The sequence below is a fragment of the Hetaerina americana genome, unplaced genomic scaffold (assembly GCF_022747635.1).
Source record: "Hetaerina americana unplaced genomic scaffold, ioHetAmer1.1.p SCAF_22, whole genome shotgun sequence".
In the NCBI taxonomy this organism is placed as follows: Eukaryota; Metazoa; Arthropoda; class Insecta; order Odonata; family Calopterygidae; genus Hetaerina; species Hetaerina americana.
Window position 1 is genome coordinate 3721674 of NW_027286786.1, and position 22261 is coordinate 3743934.

Here is a 22261-nt window from a genome sequence, read left to right on the forward strand (position 1 = left end):
GTAACTCTGCTTTTCCGGTGGTCCAGGTGACGAGGAAGACTCACCGACGAGTAAAATCCCTTGGAGACTTCGTGTCGACAAAGGAAATAATTCAGCGAGGGAACCTTCGTCAACAAGGCAAGGATTCACCGGCAATCTTGCCGAGAGACTCTACGCCTTCGGCGAAGGTATCACCGGGAGAGAAAGTCTTGGCACTCAGCCCTTTAAAGGGCTCGGGGGTGACGGAGGCCATATACAAGTATTCTTCCGAAGTGGCGGATCCCGGCCCTTTAGAGGGCCAGGTGGTGATGAAAGAGAATGCTTGCGGAGTGAAGCGGAAGATGGCACCTGGCAGGAAGCCACTGCCATCTGGAGTATTGGAGACGCAGTCACCAATGCAGCAGGTTGGAGACAACGAAGGAGCGGAGCGAGCACTGAATGCTGAGGAAGAGGAGGGAGACGACGAGGGATTTACCTTGGTTTCTTCTAAAAAGAAGAGGAAATCACCTAACACGTACGCACCCGTACCAGAAAAAACCCAACCGGTGACGGCGACAAGGATGTCTCGGCCGCCACCCATAGTAATCTATGGCGTGACGAACGTGCAGGGTCTAATTCACCAACTTTCTGATGCCTTGGGAGATGAGTTCGGACTGGAGGTCCGAAGGGCTTCCATACGCATTCTAACTACCACCAGGGAGGGACATGAAAAAACCCTCTGCTTGCTGAAAAGCAGGAACATTCAGCACCATTCGCAACCCATCGACCGAGTGCCCGGGATGAAGATTTTTATCAAGGGCATATCTCGCTGGATTGCTGTGGACAAGGTATCCGAAGGACTTAGGTCCCTAGGATACGAAATACGGAGTGTCCGTCGTCTGACGGTCATGAAGGATGGGAAACCAGTTCCCATTGATCGTCATGTGGCGAACGTCGTGAAAACGCCGTCCGCCATCGCCCCGGGGGATATCCGCCAGGTCCGCCACTGTTTTGTAAAGGTAGAGCGATTCCGAGGTGATAAGGGCCCTCTTCAGTACAACAACTGCATGCGGTTTGGCCACATAGGCATTGCTTGCTGGTGTGCGAAACGCTGCATGCGCTGTGCGGGGGCACACGCAGTCGAGGAATGCTCCAGAGGAAGGGGCGACGAGGCCATCTGCACCAATTGTGGAGGACCACATGCGGCCGTCTCACGTCGATGCCCCGCCTTTCAAGAGGCGGAGAGGCGGCAAAATTTGAAAGCTCCCAGAAAAGCAACAGGGATGCAGACACCCGGGAAACCCGCACCGACGCCAGCCACCCATAAACCAGCAAGGAAGGTGGAAAGCCACAATTTCTACGGAACGATGCAGAAAGGCCCTTTACAGGACTACTCCCCTGCCGCTCTAGGAGAAGTGGAGGAAATGGAAGTCGAATCCACAAATCCTGCCCAGGACGCAGAGAGGGAGAGAAAACCACCCTCAGCGCTCACTTCGGGAAAAGTCGCCACTGTGGACTCGTCACCCGCAGTGAACCGCCCCCCGAATGCAAATATTCCCTCCTCCAAGGGAAAGAGAAAGAAGAAATCGCCGTCACCAATGGAGGTAAAGGACAAAGCGAGGACAGCCACTACCCAGAAGACTGGTGGAATAACCGCCCAAAAAGCAACAGCAGCCGCTAAACCAAAGCCGGCGTTTCCAAAACCAAAGTCTTTGGAAACGTCCGATAATGCCGCTGAGTCATTGCTGACAACTGAAGGCGAGGAAAAAGAGATATGGCACACCATAGCCGTGATATCGAGGACCCTACGAAAACTAGTCGTCTCAACGCAGGGCAAACTTCTCCTCTCACTCCTGGAGGAGTTAGTGCGCAGCAAGATGGAAAACTCAACCAACAATAGCTGAACGACCCGTCCTGCTCGCACAATGGAACGCCAATGGGATTCTTCAACGAAGTGAAGAATTACGGGCGTTCCTCCAGGAGTAGGGAGCCATCGTCGCCGCTGTAAACGAGACGCACCTTCGACCCACGGACACCTGGAGGCTACCTGGCTGGACCATCTACAGGTCGGACAGGGAGCCCGAGTGCCAACGGGTCAGAACATCAGGAGGTGCGGCCATCCTCGTCCATAGGTCCATCAAGCACCGAGCGTGTAGGGCAATTTCTCACCCATACTCGGAGGCTGTTTCGGTGGACATACGGACTAGAGGAGGATGGCTCCGGGTCTCATCGCTTTATTTCCCACCCGGGAAACCTTGGGATCCGGATCTCATCAAACATCTCACGAGAAACAGCGGCCCATTGATCATCCTGGGGGACCTAAATGCTAAGCATACATCTAGGAACTCACGGTTATTCAACCCGAGAGGAGAAAACCTGCGTAGGCTAGCAGACGACAAAGGCGTCACGGTCATAGGCCCAGTGCCACCAACGCACGACCGAGGGGACGTTCTCGACATTGCGATCACTCGAAATGTAAGGACGTCTCTTAGCATGTACGCATGCGTTGAACTGTCCTCGGATCATAACCCAACGATCCTAGCAGTGGGGAAACGTATTCCTGTATTCCCTTCGACTCGCCGCCTAGACTTGTCGTCGGCTGATTGGAAGTGTTTCCGCAACGTCATAGCAGGGGAGCTGCCACGAGAGCCATTGGAACCGAATTCACCAGAGATGGCCGACCGTTTGGTCAGTCACCTCAATCGCACAGTAGATGGCGCGATGAAAACATCGATACCGCTTAAAGAGCATCGGAGCTCGTATCTTCGAGTTCCGCTTCCAGCGGCGGTTCGCGGCCTCATCGCGCGACGGAACAGCGTGCGTCGCCAATGGCAGAAATACTGCACAGCAGATGTGCGGACGTAGCTCTCTGAGCTTAACGTTGCGGTGCGGGACGCCCTCCAGGAAGTCCGATCAGACTACTGGGAGGCACACCTGCGAGACGAACTCCTTTCAGAAGATGGCAATGACGACATTTGGGCGGTGTGGAAGATGTGCAGGAAGCTGCGAGCACCCCAAAGAGCAGACCCATTAATCATAGACGGAGACAGCGTGGCATGATCTCCCAAGGAAAAGGCGGAAATGCTCGCTGACTACCTAGCGAGGAGCTTTTCACCCAATCCTGGGAACTCCGCCTCTGCCGAAATAGAGAAGCAAATAGAGGCGTCAGAGAGAGCTGAGGACGCCGATCGAGAAGACGCCTCGGAAATTCCTAGATTCGACGAGAAGGACGTAATAGGGGCAATACGTCGCCTCTGCGAGAGGAAGGCCCCTGGAAGTGACAACATTCCAAATGTTGTCATCCGGGAACTTCCGAAGGCGACGGTGAGGTACCTGACAGCGATCTTCAATGGCTGTGTCAGGATTTCCTACTTTACGACCATTTGGAGAAGAGCGAAAATCGTCTTTCTGCCGGAGTCACAAAAATTGGAGGTGGATCCCGGAGAATTCCGGCCTATCTCCTCACTCGACGGCTTCGGCAAGATATTCTTCAGCAAGAGCGACTGCTGCAAAGGCCGCTGACTGACTTCGTCCGGGAGAATGATATCCTTCCGGAGGAACAGTTTGGCTTCCGTGCGCAGCATTCCACAGTCCATCAGCTGGTGAGAACGACAGATTTCATCACCGACATATTCAACAGGAATATGGGGGTTGCCGGAGCTTTTTTCGACGTCAGTAAGGCGTTCGATCGCGACTGGCATCCGGCTCTCCTGTTGAAGATGAGGCGACTCCATTTCCCACCTTGGGCAATCAGGATAGTTCACTCCTACTTGAGAGACAGGACATTCACAGTACAGTGGCTAGGGGCGGACTCGGGGTTGCGTCGGATCTCCGCCGGCGTGCCTCAGGGCTCCGTCCTTGGACCACTGCTCTATAACATCTATTCCCACGATATTCCAACTCGTGGAGGGAATCCTGAAATCCTGTCTCTTTATGCGGACGATGCGGCCCTCCTATGCCGATCCTGGCGGAAGGTCACTGCGATGCAAAGGCTGCAGAACGCAGTGGCAGATCTCCTTCAATGGTACTTCCGATGGCGTTTTGTGGTTAACGCACAAAAGACGAAGGCAATCATCTTCCAACCTGGAAATGGTGGGCCGCCAGGAGTGAACATATCGGTGAACGGAGTCGTCCTACCATGGGAATCTGAAGTTACTTACCTTGGAGTGCTGATGGACCGGAAACTCCTTTGGAACGCCCAAGCGCTTCGGGTCCGTGCGAAGGCATACGCGGCGCTTAATCAACTAAGGCCGATTATTCGCCCGCCTGTCCTGAGTATGGCCACGAAGCGCAGACTATATCAAGCGAGCGTGCTGCCAGTCATCGCCTACCTATACGCCTACCGGGCTATCTGGCAGTGCATTCTTGCTTGCCCATCTGCAAATCTAACAGAATCAATCATCTACTTTACTCCCAGCTTCCCTTCCCTTCCCCCGCCACCCCCCGAGCACCTGCTCGGCACACTTGATGAGAACAACTGGCGATAGCGGGAAATGCTCTCTCGCGTCCCCGCCAGACACTACCCTTCTCCCGCTGCCTGACTCACCTGTGACGTTTCTTTCACGTACAGCTTACCAACTACCAGTCCTGCATCCCCCACAACCCCTTTCCGTGGACCCAAATATCCCCCTCAACGACATCACGCCTTCCCATCAATCAAAAGAATTAAAGAAAGCACAAACGTACACATTATTTAGGGGGTGAATATCATGAAAAATCTATGGTCATCGTAGTAGTACTTAGGGGAGGCGACCGAGAGCTGAGGTAATTTGTGTCAATAGGGATGGACAGGGAAGAATAAAGGGTGGAGAGAAACCCAGCATTATCGTTGAAGAAACCTGGCGTCAGCATTAGCGTGGTCTCGTTGAAAGGAGCAAAGGGATCCGCAGTTTAAAGTCCCATCCGACGGACGTCGTACTCCCTCAAAGTGCCCTTCACAAAGCACCCCAAGTAGGGATCGAGATACCACTGAAAAATATACAACACCGCCGGAATTTGAACTCGGACCCTCTAAGTGGGAAGCCAGTACGATAGCCACTGTGCCATCTTGATCCCCTCTTTTAAGAATGTACCGAAACAACTATGGAAGAAAATTCAACAGTTACTCTGGCAGAGGAATACGCTGAGGTGTTGCAAAATATTGAGAAATACCATGGTGCACAAATCAATGGGAAGTCGGGGTTCGCATACCTGTCTCGGTGTATGAATTTTGCACTATGAATCGCAGAGGTGTAGATTCCCTCCCATCAAGTTCACCACCATTGATCGGCTAGGCCATTTCGAGGGAGGGGGAAAGAGTGGATGGGGGAGACAGGTGAACGGGGGCGGGTCGGTTAGGGGAGGGCGACACGCTCAGGGAATCGTGCTTACGGGCCAGCGAGACAATTTGCATCCTTTATGGGTCTCGTTAAAGTAATTAAGACTTGACTCGAAGTGTCGAAAAGGGGAGGTCAGGGCAATGTAGCGCTTTTGGAGACGACATTTGAACGGAATAAAAGATTTTCGAGGAAACCAGGGAAGTAATTTCACCAGAACAGAAGAAGGAAAAAGGCATATTAATGGAGGAAAAGAAAAATGGGAGAATGGAGAACCTCACTCGGCACACACTGTACGTGGAAACACCTGTTGGACAAAATATAAGTATAAAATGGGAAAAAAACTTAGACACGGACATTTGAAGTTTTATTGCTCAATGTAACACTCTCGCCCAATCAAACTCGGAGTCATTACAATTGAAGTGATCACCGGAACACTTGCACTCAATCCCCACTTCAGTTTACGAACATATTGACCTTGTGAGTGTATCTGCGCATGGTGGATCTTCCCCAGGGCAAAAAATAATACATCAATTAAGTTTCCCTGGTTATTTTCAAGCTGATTTCAAAACGTAGTCACCTATTACTTCAGTTGCGTTCTGCTCAATTCCAAGCCCCAGACGTCCACTTCGGGTCATCCAGGACCACGGTGGTTTAATGAGAGTGATCGCACTGGAATGAGTGGAATTTTCTCTCCCTTTGTATGGCCAGCGCACCCCCCCTTCTAGCAAACCCCCCTCCCTTCCAACAAACCCCCCTCCTTTCCAACCAACCCCACCCCCTTCCAAATCACCATCCCACACACCACCCTCCGCCATCCCCACTTCTTCCAAGACCGAGTTTAAGAACCGAGTTCCACCTCTTCCACTCCCGAGTTGTCCCTAATCCTTCCCTCGGGGACCCAGACGTAATATGTCCTTCCATCCTCTCGAATCCTCTCCCAGTCCAACGAAATTTTTCCGCCAATCCCTCCGCCAAAATACCCGCTTTCATTAAGACCACCAATGCTCAAATATTTGCCAACTCCTCATTTTCCCATTGATACTTGTTGCATTTGCTTTAGTCTTCGCTCCTCGTGAGAAGGCTTCCTTCACAGAACGCGAACCACGCCGTGACTGTCCTCGGACGTGTTCGTGGAACACGACTCCCACAGGAGCTTCCCACCGGAGGTACTCTTACCCGTATACATGCGCCCCAATATTCGCTAAAAATACCTCCGGACGACCGAGGGGAAAATTGCGCGTTCGTATGAGTCGCTAACTCAAATGAAATGTTCCTAAACTGCAGACACCACATGCTGTGATCCACTGATTGACACGCGGAGCACACTTGGGGGATCCACCACACGCATAACATACATGTCACAGGAGCAACTTATACGCTAGGATACGGGATTATAAGCCATCGGTATAGTTAGCGACTATCTCGAGTTATGGCAAAGGAGCCCCCGAATTGTGCATTGAGCGCACGAAATTCGTATTTCTATTGTCTGAAAGCTAATTTCGCTCGTGGTGTGCATCTATCTCTTGGATTTCAAAAATGAGTGTCATATGAAATTATAGACAAACCTAAACTTTTCTCGCACGGCACGCACCGTAGGTAAACAATTTTATTAAAGTATTATATAATAGGCGGGCATATAAAGATGGAGCAGGGTCGAGCCGTGATTGTAAAGAAAGCAGGTTATTGACGGAACAACTAAATCAATGCACCAGGCTCTTCATATATGCACATAGTTCTTCATTGCGCCACCAGCGGCACTTCAGAGAAGTAACACTTCAACACTAACGCACAGAGCCCCGCAAAAGAAAGGTGACATTTATAGAAAGTCTTCAAGTGGCACCTTTGACGATTCGTGATTCTCTGGGTCTTCAAATACTCACAGGGAGAATGATTCATCGAACATCGCCCGTCGAGTCCCCTATTTCCTCAGCTTTTCTCCGGAGTCACACTCACAAATGTAGTGAGTGTTAAGTTCCTACTTCGTTTGGCGTCAGATTCAAACAATCACAATCCGTGCATTTTAAGCAGTTTTAAGTGCAAGCAATCACATAACCAATCCAACGGCACCCATGCTAGTTTTTCTATCCGCCCTCAATTGGATCTTCATCCCTCAAAAGGCTCAAAAGGTGCGGTCACACTTACGAGAAGGAACACTATCCATCACCCTTCTACATGATCACTTCCCCGCCACTCTTTCGTTTACAACGAGAATGATTCACGTTCCATCGAAGACTAGAAGAAGGCGATTTAGTGAAAGATCTGGTGCTTTCCCTGCGTATGAGTTGGGTGAATTCCTCTCGGGTCTTCCACCGGGTCAATGTCTCCATAGCTGCCGACGTTTCGATTCCCGACTCGGTCATCGTCATCAGGGCTTCTGATTGCCGTTTCGCCCCCGACGATCATTGACGGCCCTACGCGGGCTCAAATTTCACCGTCCCGGTGGGCGAAACCCACCTTTACCGGTCATTTTACATAATAAATGCCTTGGCATTTCAATAAAACTGGCGAAAGTATGCGTGAGTTTTTGTGTTTGTGAGAAGCGAGAAACTTACTGCTAAGTGTAACAGGATTGTTACACCCTAATATTTAACACTATAAGTTTTGACGACCAGACAGGAAACGGCTTAAAGCCTTATAAACTAGGCGGGGGAATGTACATTTCGGGGAACGTCATGGGGATTTGAACAATATAGAGAAAATTTACACGTATGAATTCAAGACAGCCAAAAAGGAAAATGGCGAAGAGAGTTTCGCCAGTTTTTTAGTTTTATAGGTCTTTATTTCCGTATAGAAACAGCGTACAAGAAATGCATAAAATATATGATTGAAACATAACATAACAATACGGAAACCCCGTTTTAGGATAAACTCCTCTTCGGGGAGTTTCGCAAAAAAATGTCCAATATATATACCCGCCTCCCCGGCTCAGGTGTCATCTGATTGGTCCCCAGACCCACCATCATCAGGGCGCCTCGTGATTGGCCGAGCGTTCTGTCTTGTTTCCCTATGCATTTCAGACTGGGTTTCCAGGAGTTGCTCAGATGAAAACCTGAATCCCTATTGAAATTTTTCTTTTGAAGGCGGATCTCGATGGCCTCCTTTGCCAGACGATCCCAGTAGCCACGCGCGCGGCAAAGTAATTTAGCCTCGTCCCAGTTAACGGCGTGGTCTCGGCCGACGCTGTGTTCGGCGATGGCCGATTTTTCCAGCTGTGCCAGTCTCAGGTGTCTTTTATGTTCCTTCATGCGGGTTTCAATCGTGAGGCCTGTTTCTCCAACATAGACCTCGCCGCACTCACACGGAATTTGGTAAACCCCGGGAGTCTTGAGGCCAATCGGGTCCTTCACGTTGACCAGCTGGTGCCTTATTTTCGCTGGTGGTACGTGAATAGTGGCGATGTTGAATCTCCTGAGTATTCTGGATATTTTTCCAGGGACGGTGGAGACATGGCAGGCAGGCTGTGGCGAGCGGTTTCTCGTCCGTCCCCTCTCCTCTTCTTCCTTCCTCCTCGGCCCTTCTGAGGGCCAGGAGGATTTGCCGCTCACCGTATCCGTTCTGAAGGAACGTCTTCTTTAGATGTTTGATTTTGGCCGGTAAGCTCTCCTCGTCGGCTACCGCCTTAGCCCTGTGGACCAGCGAAGACAGGACAGCATCGCGCTGAGCAGGATGGTGGTGGCTGTTACCGTTGAGATAGAGATCAGTGTGGGTGGGTTGGCGATAAACACTATGCCCCAGCCTTCCGTCTCTTTTTCGGTGGATTGATATGTCAAGGAACGGGAGGCGATGGTTTTTCTCTATCTCCATGGTGAAGCGGATGTTCGGATGCTGGTTGTTCATATGCTCTAGGAAGGCGTTCAAGGTGTTCACTCCATGGGGCCAGATTATAAACGTGTCATCCACGTATCTGAAGAAACACTTTGGTCGCATCGGAGTTGAGTTAAGTGCCTTTTCTTCAAAATCCTCCATGAAGAAATTAGCGATGACCGGAGACAGCGGGGATCCCATGGCTACTCCATCCGTCTGCTCGTAAAACTTCCCGTCGTAAAGGAAATACGTAGATGTTAAGACAGGAATTGGAATGTTAAGAAGGATGGATGTTAAGACAGGATGTTAAGAAGCAAAAGGAATTTGTACGTAAAAGGGGTGAAAATTGCAAAATGAGGAGTTGAAGTTGCAGCTTATGAGGAAGTGTAAGGAGAGGAAATGGAGATGGAAAACAAAACTTCTGCGTGAATCTAACATGCCCGAAAGCAGCCCTGAAAAAAAATCCATCTTTTGCGTCTTTGCTTTTTAATTGGCATGTTTAAATACTCTCACATTTCCCTGCGGCGCTGACACTTCCACGAACTGCGGTTACCCCGGCTCTACTCCGCAAACACTCAAAACGACGATCGGATCATTCTCCTAGATCGACAAAACGCGTGCTTCCTTAAGTTGCCGCTCACTTTGAATCTCAACACAAATGCGATGCGCATAGGTTTCCGTTCCGTTCGTCAGGTCTTCGGAGCGTCTTTCGGGGAAGCCAACATTTTTCAAGTGCTGAAATGAAATAATTTACTTTATAATTCCACACACTTTCATTACACACACAGAAGTGTGTGGAATTACAAAGTCAATAATTTCATTTCATTTCAATATGTTATGCAAATTCCATGAAGTTTCGCCTGAGACAACAAATTTGACAGGTGGACTCAAATTACCCTGCTAACGTGCGCGCCCCACACCGGTTGGCGAAGAGAATGACTCTTCTCTTGTTTCGGGTTGTTTTATTTGATTTAGACTATTTAATAAATTGAAATAGAATAAAATAATTGAGAAAATAATTTAAAACAAACATTTAATAAATTTAAATAAATCCATTTGATATACTATCGTCAGTGCTTGCTTTTTACTTCCAGAATGCCGTCCTAACAGGCTCTCTTTCGTATTTTGCTTGCCCCAAACATTTTCCCTAGCTCGGCGATCTTATCAAAATCCCACCCACCATACCACTCAACATCTCTCTCACTCATTTTCACTTTCTTTGGCCTCCGTATCTCAGCCAATATACACCTCAATTTGCCCGCTAAGTTAATCACCTTCCTGCCCAAGTTTTTCTCTAATCTTTGAAGTAAACAAATATTGACCAATGATCAGGAATATGTCAATATGGCGTAAGAAAATAAAAATTGAAAGAAAAGAAATAAGGGCTATTATGCAGAGCCAGGTTCCGGATAGACTGCAGGACCCGATATAACTATCTCGAAAAGACTGAGAGCGCCAATGCGACATGGGAACAACCAAAACAGTTTGTTGTCTCAGGCGTAACTTTGTGGAATTTGCATAACATATTGAAATGTAATGAAATAATTGACTTTGTAATTCCACACACTCTATTTAAAAACACGACCAGGTTTCGACGTTGAACGTCATCATCAAGACCTGATGATGACGTTCAACGTCGAAACCTGGTCGTGTTTTTAAATAAAGTGTGTGGAATTACAAAGTCAATTATTTCATTACATTTCAACCAAAACAGCTCATAGTAAAAAGCGTTGGGGCCTGCAACCACACTGGCGTTCCATTAGAGCGACCAATCCTGCGACCGCACGCCATGGAACTCACCGCTCATCGCGCGTCCGCCGAGCAGCTCCTATCGTCATTATCTGCTCTCCCATTTACGGAAGTTTTCCGCCTCGAACAAGTTTAAGTTACCACTCAGGGTTTCGCCTTACCTGCAAAGAGAGAAAAAAGAGTCCATGAGTGGTGCAAGGAACAAGAGCTCCTACAGGAAAGGTACTGATTACTAGAACACTCCAGTTTAAGCATTTTAAACCCATCCCCACCGCAAATTCTCAGCTATGTTTTTCTTAAAATAGAAGTAAAAGATCAAGCACACCAGATCGAAATTTAGTTCAAAAGGTAGCCAGAGTTAGGCGGGTAGAATTAACTTTTGCACTAAGTCTAACGATTTGTGAAATTGCTTCCAACTTTTCAATTGTTTTATTGATCAAAGACGTGATAAGAATAGAGAATATGTATATATTGCACACGAATTAGATAAAAATAATCCTCTCCCTCATGCCCTATAGTATGTACAACGGGGTGCCTGTTGATGTGAAATTTATTTGCTCTCGTCTCGTTGCGCGTGTTCTCAACACAGTTCCAAATATATGACGCTCAAGTATGAAGCATAAGGAGCATCAAGCTCGGGACACCACCGGCACGGCATGTCGAGTTTTCTTTTCGAAACGTGTGTAATTCGCTCCCCGGGAGCCGTGACGCATTGGGACGTCGCGGGCTCCTCGCACGGGTGGGCGCGAATCCTCGGAGCAGCGGCAGAGTGCGTCTCGCCGCAAGGGAACCGCGTCAAATACGGAAATAAATGCATTATCCCTATTCACACCCCCGTAGTAGTAGTTTTTATGGGAGTGACCCATACTACGGTCACCCGCACCATTAGGGGTGGATGGGAAAGGATGAAGGGTGGAGAGAAACCCGGCGTCGGCTTTAGACTACTCTTAACAATAGGCGCCAAGGAGTCCGCGATTAAACGTCCAATCTGAAGGAACGTCGTACTCACTCAAAGTGCTCTCCACAAAGCACCTCAAGTAGGGATCGGGATACCACTGAAAAATATTTATCTCCAGGATTTGAACCCGGGCCCTCTTGTGGTGAAGCCTGCACGTTAGCCACCGCATAATTCCGATCTCTCCTTCATATCCCCGCATAAGTATCAAAGGGTAAAGTGCAGCAAAGCGAGAAAGTGTGAACACGTCACACGGCGCATGCAAACGAAGACGTCCGGGAAATAACTAGAGGCTTCTTCGGATGTCTTCTATTGTCCATGGCGAGTAAATTCAAAGTTGTCATTATGAAAACTTAAATTATGAACTAAGGAAATTTTAAATTTCATTCAAAAATGCCCTACTTATTGGCAAATTCGTCCTCTTTAATAAGGGCAAAAGTAGAGATTAAAATGATATTGTATAGAGAATGCCCATGAGATTTGAAAATCGATTGATTTGATAGGCCGTTGAGGCCGAGACTAAACAGATTTCCTTTGCGATGATAGGAAAGACACATAAATTATGTATTCAGCATAAAATATGTCGATTGATCAAACCGGTGTGACGACGCCGTTGAATCCATCATGACGGTCATCATCACGGTGGTGAAACTAGTTGTTCGATAACTTTATTTTCTGTGGTACAATGAATACAACACGAACTACAATTCTATTTGAAAAACACGAACTCTTTTCGTGTTTTAAGAATTGCAGGAAACACGTCATTAATTTAACGTTGCTAGATTTTTTGAAAATAAAAAGAATATGTAACATTTCAATTAGTCGATTATTTGGAGCAAGGACAAGTCGTGGGTATCCTTCCGAGGCCGACGAGCCATAGCTGCTTCAAATGCTGTTGGAGAGGGCAGAACTGCACGTTTCCGCGCGACCACTCGCACTGGCCAGCAGCAAAATTTAGCAAACCAGTGCAGATGGCCGTCAATTGGTGCGGAACAAAGGCCGACTGCGAGGAATACGCACTGCGCTTGGAAATCCACTCGAGCCTCCTTGCGCCTCACTCGCACCTCGCCGTGGGCAAAGGTAAGTGCTGCACGCCACGCCACTCGTCGTGGGGCATCGGCATGCTTACCACACTGAGGTCGTTTGTGTCGAGTCGTAAATGAAGCACGCCTTCGAGCACTTCCAATTGCCACATCATTACGACACGCAAAATGTTCGATTAATAATAAACACAATTACAGTCAGCAATTACGAAAGTTTCTTGGATTGTTATGTGGATAAAACCGCACTAGTGTGGAAAGTAATATCTGTCTGATTATTTAATAATTATCACATCTTAAAAAATTGAAAATCTGGATGGATTTTAGTAACATTTATCCCGAAAAAAAATCTCTAATCGCAGAAAGCATTAACCTTCAAAGAGATTAAACGCAATCCACTTTGTGAAGAGCCATTTCCAAAATAATTTATTTCCCTTCTGCTATTCTGGTAACTCTCACCATTTCCACTGCCAGTGATCTTATTTTTACAGCAGTGCACACTTTATCCCCTATTGAGGCGTTCGGTTTCCCGCTTTTTAATTGCCCAATTCCAAATGACATCACCTTATTCCAATCAAAAATCGTCCTCCTCCGATTACCCCCGTCCCTACATCTTACCTGTAACTCGCTGGCGAAGCAGAACTTCTGCACTCTGTTGCACATACTCTTGCAAGGTGACCATAAGCTTCATCCACTTTCTCCCGTTGTAAAATTTTAAAATTAAGGGATAAAATATTCCGCATGCATTGATGTCTGCAATCTCCATTTACTGTCCGTACGGATGAGAATAGCGCTGCGCTTGTTGTCAGACATTTCTATGGTCCTTAGAACGCCATTTGGTTGCATGCTGCAACCTTGAATGCTTTCTTAAGATCCACAGATTTGGGTAAAAACATGAAATTTCTTCCCATTATTGTTCTGTATATGCCTTTATGTGATAAAATATCTTTTATTGTGCCTATTTTGCCGAATGGAAATTCGTCCTTCCAGGCCATCTCTTTTCTCGACCTCCGTCTTCTGCGCTACGGTTATGTCCACAATCATCCGATGCATGTCCCTTCCGGCAGGTTCTTATTCTGGAAATGCTATTGTCATTGTTTACGCAAGGGCTCACCTTCCAATAATCATGACTATTTCGTCGTTACGGGTGAACCTCAGAATTCCAAATCCTGAGTACATTTCCCATGTTAATTTTCAGGGTTTTTTTACAGTTCCCTCACGTTTATTGTTTTCCTTGTGGTCATGTTTGCCCTTCATCTCGATTTGAAATTCCTAACATAAATCTAATTATTTCTAAGACATCCCTTTTAGCTTCCTGCAGTTCAAATTGATATCTCACCAACGCTCTGGACCTCATACTCCTCCCCTAGCTATGCTCGTTGCTCATTTGAAGGAGTCATGTTCCAATTATTCCGATTTCCATTTTAATTTTTAATTCTCTTCGGTTGCTCTGAATTCAAGATTTCACCGGATCAGTGTCAACGCTCAATGCCTCCCTAGGGGAACTCAAGCCTTACTTTAAGGGGAGTTTTCTCACCGACGTGGTGCAGCGACTCGCGCCGTGGCACGCTGTTGCCCAAGCAATCCAATAAGGCATCGCAGGGCCGGAGTGACGGCGCTTCGGCACAGGGTGATCTGTTGCTGCCCCTCGAGAGCACAGAATCGGGTTTATACATTTGCCACACAGCCTCCGTTAGCACCTTAGCCTTACCGTGACTTCCGGTGGAAATAATGACGTTGACAACACGATAACGAAAAGTCAATATCCGGTCTTATGGGAGCGCTATAACATTTTCAAACAAGAGGCAAGCACAAGCGTCCAGTTTCGAGATGCTATAGAGGAAATGACTCACGATAAATTCCTAACCGCATCTTCCCCAAAGATTCGCACCAATCGTACGCACAGTTCCAAGTATGATACTTAAACATGAATGCCAACCAAAGTAAAGCTTTCAAAGACGTGAGTTTGGGTTATATATCCCTTTGAATGAGCCTTTGAAAGATAATTATTACGATATACGTGGTAAGTACTAAATTTACGTACACCTATTTGGAAATATTTTTTAACTAAGTTTTCATTTGAAAACGAATTAAATACGAGGACTGCGGATTAACTCAACAGAAAATGTTCTTGAAACCTGCCGAATGCGTCGTGAGGTCGCGTTTTCGCCTTCTTCGAACTATACAGATAGAATGAAATTGTTTGGTTGCCTTTGAAAGCTCAACAGTGACCGAACCGCTACGGAATATAAGGCTGCTCCCATTAGATTTCAATATACATATGAAATCTCATATGATTTCTCGTACATATGAATCCCGGAAAGGTTTTACAGAATTTAATCAAAAATATGAATATATATACAGGGTTCGTCCGGAAAATAAGTGTACTGATTTTTTCCCGCCGCTCCAGGCGCGCCCAGCACCGCTCTGACCAGCTGCGATTGGAGGGGGGTATGTTGGCAAGCGACGCTGAAAAAGGCAGTCGGCTCTGAGCTGTGGTGTAGTGAGGAGCTCTTTTAACGCGAACCTCCACTCACGACCCACGTCACGGAACGCGATGCCGAAGTTTTTGGAGCAGCGTTATTCCATCAAATTTGCGGTAAAGCTTGGGAAATCGTCTACCGAAACTGTCAGTATGATTAACCAGGCTTACGGGGAGTCAGCCATGTCCAGAAACATGATCTTTCGGTGGCACAAGATGTTCGTGGAGGGCAGAGAAGAGGTCGACGACGAACCACGGCCTGGACGCCCATCAACGACACTCACCGACGAAAATGTGCGAAAAGTTCGCGATGTGCTGAACTCTGATCGTCGTCTTAGTGTTCGGATGATAGCAGAGCAGTGTAATGTGCCAAAAACAATAGTGCACGAGATTATTAGGGAGCAATTACAGATGCGAAAAATTTGTGCAAAGTTGGTGCCGAAGGTGCTCAGTGATGATCAAAGACTCAATCGTTTGGAAATCGCGACACAACTTGCGGATCACTGCAAAAATGGACTTGGCACCACCGGACTTCTTTCTGTTCCCGAAGATAAAGAGGAGTTTGAAAGGAACGCGATACGGGACTTTGGACGCCGTCAAAGAGGCCGTGACGACGTGTCTTCGAGAGGTTCCCGATGATGCCTTCGCGGGAGCGTTCCAGGAATGGGAACGCCGCTGGAACAAGTGTATCGACTCACAAGGGTCCTATTTTGAGGAATATTAGCTTAAGATATGTAAAAATGTAATACATTTTTTTTCCTGAGCTCAGTACACTTATTTTCCGGACGAACCCTGTATATATATATATATATATATATATATATATATATATATATATATATATATATATATATATATATATATATATATATATATATATATATATATATATATATATATATATATATATATATATATATATATATATATATATACCAGTGCATATACGAGGGTCATCCGGAAAGTAGTACCCGTTCGTGCCGCATGAAGTGCTGACGACGCGAGTAGCCGCTGGACGAGGTCAGATAGCTTCAGTGGCTTGTCTGCCTTCTCTGAGCCAAGTTGCGTGACGCTAGCATTGCCTGTGTTGTTTCTGTGATTGTTTACAATGTTTTAAAAAATTGAGAACGCCGCCAGTTGTGAAGTGAGGGCAGTGATTAAATTCCTCAATGCAAGAAACGTTCGCCCATATGATATTCATCGCCAATGAAAGGAGGTGTATGGAGACAATGTAATGGACGAGTCGTCTGTTCGGCGGTGGTGTCGCAACTTCAACATGGGGAGGGGGAACACACACGACGATGAGCGTTCGGAGAGACCGTCTGTCATTACAGACCAACTGGTGAGCTCAGTTGACGAATTCGTGAGGAACGATCGGCGCGTCACAATTGATGACATCTGTGAGCATTTTCCCAATGTTTCTCGAACAATTGTTCATGAAATTGTTAAACACCATCTGCATTATGCAAAAATTTGTGCAAGATGGGTCCCTCGCGTATCTCAATGAGCTGGCGGCGAAGGACTATGCAGCAGGAATACAGAAACTTGTCACACGTTATGACAAATGCCTTAATTTGCTTGGAGATTATGTTGAGAAGTAGTTTAAAGTATCCTCTTTCAAATAAAATTTTTTATGTTTGTAAATATTTACTTTTGTGTCTTTATTTCACGAACGGGTACTACTTTCCGGATGACCCTCGTGTGTGTGTATACTATATATATATATATACACCTTACTTGAGTCTCACTAGAAGAAGGCCTCGAAGAAGGCCGAAGGCTCAAACAATTTACCGTGTGAGTGTCCTTTTAAGTGTTACTACAGGGTCGTACCCAAAAGTGGAAGGACTGATTTTCTCTGGCGCGAACGGAGCGGCGGAGGGGGTCTGCCTAGCAGGGCAAGATGGAGGGGGCTATTGGCAACAGACCGACACCAACCTCAGTCGCCTGCGGGCTGTCGTTGAGTGAAGACACCGTTTTTAGTGAAGCAAGTTTTTTGTCCGCGTCGAAAAACAAAATGAATCTGAATTTAGAGCAACGTTATTCCGTGAAGTTTTGTGCGAAACTAGGGAAGACGGCAACTGAGACCCTCGATATGATCAATCAGGCTTATGGGGACACTGCCTTAAGCCGTTCAACAGTATTTGGGTGGCACAAGTAGTTTAAAGAGGGTAGGGAGCTCGGTGAAGACGGCCGTCGATGGCAAGAACCGACATGAATGTGGACAGAGTGAGGACACTGCTGAACACAGACCGACGCTTAACCAGTGAAGAAATTGCAGACCAGTTGGGTCTGTCTGTATCCAACGTCCAACGCATTATTTCACAGGATTTGGCCATGCGCAAGGTGTGCGCCAAGATGGTACCAATAATTCCGAGACGCGACCAATAGGCAACGCGTGTGCGCATTTCCGAAGAAGTGTTTGCACCGAGATGAAAATTGTTTGGACAATGTGAAAACTGGTGATGAAACATGGGTTTTTCAATATGACCCCGAAACGAAAAGACAATCCGCGGAATGGCACACTTCCGCGTCCCCACGTCCAAAAAAGGCTCGCATGAGCAAATCAAAAATCAAAACGATGTTGGTTGTGTTTTTCGACCGTCATGGAGTGGTTCACAAGGAGTTTGTCCCACAAGGGGAAACTGTGAATGCGAACTTTTACGTGCAGGTGCTCACCCGCCTCCGAGAACGCGTGAAAAGAGTCCGACCGGCCATCGCAAACTGCTGGGTGCTTCATCATGACAACGCGCCGTGCCATGGCGCGCTCGTCGTCAGACAGCTCCTGGCCAAATACGGCGTTGCCACGTTGCCGCACCCGCCCTATTCTCCCGATCTGGCACCACCGGACTCCTGCTTCTTCCCCCTGATGAAAAGACAGCTCAAGGGACGACGTTTTGACTCGATAAAGGCAGTTCAAGAGGCTTCGACGAGGGTCATCAACGGCATCCCCAAATAAAATTTCCAGTGGGCGTTCGGGGAATGGGAGCAACGTTATACTAAGTGTGTAGCAGCTCAAGGAGCATACTTTGAAGATTATTAAGTCGATGTAAGTATATCGTCAATAAAATTCTTGTAAAAGAATCAGTCCTACCACTTTTGGGTGCCACCCTGTATTTGTGTTCTATTGTAACGTCCCAATATTATGCTGCTTGTGTGAGTGTTTCCGTATAATCGAGATTATATATATATATATATATATATATATATATATATATATATATATATATATATATATATATATATATATATATATATATATATATATATATATGCTTTCATAGACGTAACACGGGAGTGCCGAATAGTACAATACACAGTGACACATAATATAGAAACACAAAAAAAGAGAACACTCACACGTATTTTCTTGATATTTCGACGGAAACAATCCGTCTTCCTATGAAGATATAGAAGTAATCATTACTTCTATATCTTCATATAGAGGAAGACGGATTGTTTCCGTCGAAATATCAAGAAAATACATGTGAGTGTTCTCTTTTTTTGTGTTTCTATATTGTGTTACTGTGTATTGTACTATATATATATATATATATATATATATATATATATATATATATATATATATATATATATATATATATACATTCAAACACGAAATCCCGCCAAACGGCGAATAAATACTCATATATACAGAAACATATATAAGGAAAAGGGATAGGAACACGTATAAAGGATGGCGCAAATGACCTTAGCTGTCGGTCGCCTCCCATCAAAACTACTACTACGAACACAATAGAGGTGGGGAAGGCGGAATCGAACGGATCACAAGAGTAAAAATATCTCCTCAACCGGGACTCGAACACCGGATCTTTCCACTTGCCGGGCGGATGCTCTTAACCACTTGAGCTATCGAGGATATGTAATTTACCCTGAGATCCGTGGGTCTTATATATCGCCAAGCGCCCCGATTCTTTAGCCAAGAGATGGCGTCAGGGGGCTGTTTCACCCACCAAAGGAGAAATAGACAATACACAAGAGGAAAGGACAGTGTAATTAGTGGTTCAACAAAACTCTTTCTTAAAATACAACGGCGATATGAAGTACATATGTATTCCGGAATCAAGAAAATATCAGGAATTTGTTTTTTCTCAGAAGTCCCCACGCCCTCATTCGCCCTCCACGTCGATGGGCTCAGTCCCCATCAAAGCCAGAGGGAGGGCGGGGGGACGGGGGTGGCGGGAAGGAACGCGCGGACAATAAAACGCAGCGATCTGCTGGGGGTGGGAGGGCAGGCCGCAATGTCAAAAGACCACGAACCCATTACCTCTTTCGGAGCGTTGATGGGGGGAAGGGGGTGGAAGAGTAGGCGTCGTCGACCCTTTGACGAAGCAGCACCAAGCGGATCAGTCAAACGGACGTTTGGATCCTCCGCGGGTGGCGGCGCGGGGCCGGGGCGAGGGGCGGCTGCTACGGGGCAAGGCCGGCGGGCTAGAGGGGCGACGTGATTTTCGGCAAGGGCGTCGCCCGTTGACGGTGCTTCGGCGCCCTGCCCCCGCACTATGCGGCGGCCCTCCGCCCCCGCGATCAAACCGCCTTCTACACCGGGTGCCAGGAAAGTAAATGTCAGCCGTGGAAGTCAATGCGGAGGGGCCCTTCTGGGCCCAACCCGTCCCTTCACCAGCGTGTTCAACCAGTTCTCATCCATAAAAGGTGTGTATGTGAAGAGGATCTTTAATTTGAACCTAAGTATTCTTCTGCCTGTGGTCATTGACCACTTCTCTCGACTACGCAAGCTGTTCCATTATTTTAGATATATTCCATGATCATTCATGATATGCTTATTACTTTGACAAGAAAAAAGTTTTCACCTCGATGTAGCCTCGTGTAGAGGCTGCAAATCCATCGATCGAATTCAATTGTTTACCGTCCATTCCTAAATAGTTGAGTGGTAAGCAGGATAAACACAATTCCGTAACAGACTATAGGCATCGCCATTTAGCGCTACTCTGAGAGACAGAAGTGATATCTTTTGCAAATTAAATACCAAAATGTATATTTTTCGATATTGGAACTTTTATTAGTACTAGCAGTTAAATCATAAGTTCACTGAATCCATAATGGAAGCCTTAACGACATTACCGAAAACATTTGTAAATTGTACTAAGCGAGGTATCATTGTTAGACACGCCATATATAAGTACGAAAGATCTCACGCAAGTGGAAAACATCTAACAAAAACGCTTCTCATTCAACTGACAGCCACGCAAATCCTCTGCATGGTACACTGCAGCCTCATTCACTGACTGCAATGGAAAAGAGAGACGTCCATGTGAACCCAAACAAATCTTTCCATCTCATCCCAGGTCTGATTGAACAGTTTAATAAAAAGAGATCCATCTCGTCTATTCAAATAATGTATGTCAACATGACATATGTTAGGCGAATTAAAGAATGAGTAAAAACGCAAGGATCGGGTTGGTGCGGTGGCTTCCAACGCAGAGATACTGGGTTCGAAACCTGGAGACGGCAGTTCTTTTCCAGTGGTATCCCAATCCCTAATTGAGGTGCTCTGTGTTTAGGGCACTTTGCGTGAGTACGCCTTCCGTCGGATGGGATGTTAAACTGCTGATCCCTTGGCACCTTTTGTTAAGAGTAGGCTAATGACGACGCCAGGTTTCTCTCCTCACCCTTCCTCCTCTTTTCTTATCCATCCCAAATGGCGCAAAAGACCTCATCTGTCCGTCGCCTCCCATAATAATAACTACTACTAAGTAAAAAGGCGAATAATTATTGCAAATTCCATGTTGAAAATAAGGCTAAGAGTTTTGGTGACATATGGTGAATCTCCCGTTTTTGGGAACGAGATAACTACCCAGCTGTGCCTCGACCCTGGAAAATGCCACTGAAGGAAGACATTAATAATCACTTAGAATGACGATACGTTCATATAAATCAACAAATATAGGTAATCAACTACTGGAGTACTTATTTGAAGTGAAGTGCAAAATTTATAAAGCAATAATAATCAATGAGAAATTACTCAGATTTTACTTTTTGGCCCATAAATACTTCCATGAAATGGCGTGTGTCAAATTTTCGGGAGAGATAAAGCAAATGAGCTAGCTTTAAACTTCGTGAAAATCTTGACTTCGGTTCCCTAAAATTAGAGAGTGAAAATGAAAAATAGCAACTCACAAAAAGAATCGTGGATTTTATTCGTGTAATTCATTTAACGGTAGGAAATGTCATAATTCAGATTCTAACGTTTGCATATTTTGTGCTGTATTATCAGAGGGTCGTGGAATTGCATGTGGTCGCGAACGTTAGACGGTACAAATAAACGACATCTATCGTGGGAATAAAACATTTTCGTTCTCAATGTTATTCAAAGATTAACACGTTCAAAATTTATTAGTACATAAATTCTAAGATGAGGGATTCTGTCATCTCAGATCTCACTTTAACGCGAAGTTTTTCCACAAATTCTAGCCTACTTCCATCAATGCATCAAAGTTCTATTTATTGATTAATCTTTTGTCCCTAGAAGACGGTTAAAAAAATCAACGAATAAAACTTCGTCGAACTATTGTTAATCTCTAAGATTGATTTGAAATATGCCAATCTGTACGGTTCAAACGCCACTTTATAGAACGAGAGCATGTCTTGAAACTGATGATGAGTGAGTCGAGAACGATGGAATCACGAGATCCGGCTCTTCGAAAGAATTGATTGATGATCTTGATCACACCGATGAACGACACATCTTCTGAGCCCATTGGGATCATAATGATCAATGTCACCTACTTCGGCTCTTCTTTGCAACTCATGATTGGCACTAACGGCTCTGGTTGGCCAATCGCGATTAGGATGCAACACGGGGATCGCGGCTCTTCTTTGCAGCTCCCACGGATCCATCGCGTATGAAATGAAACTGCATCAATCGTAGGATGCCACTCGCGACTGATCGTCTCCCTTGAATGTCGTCCATGACTAG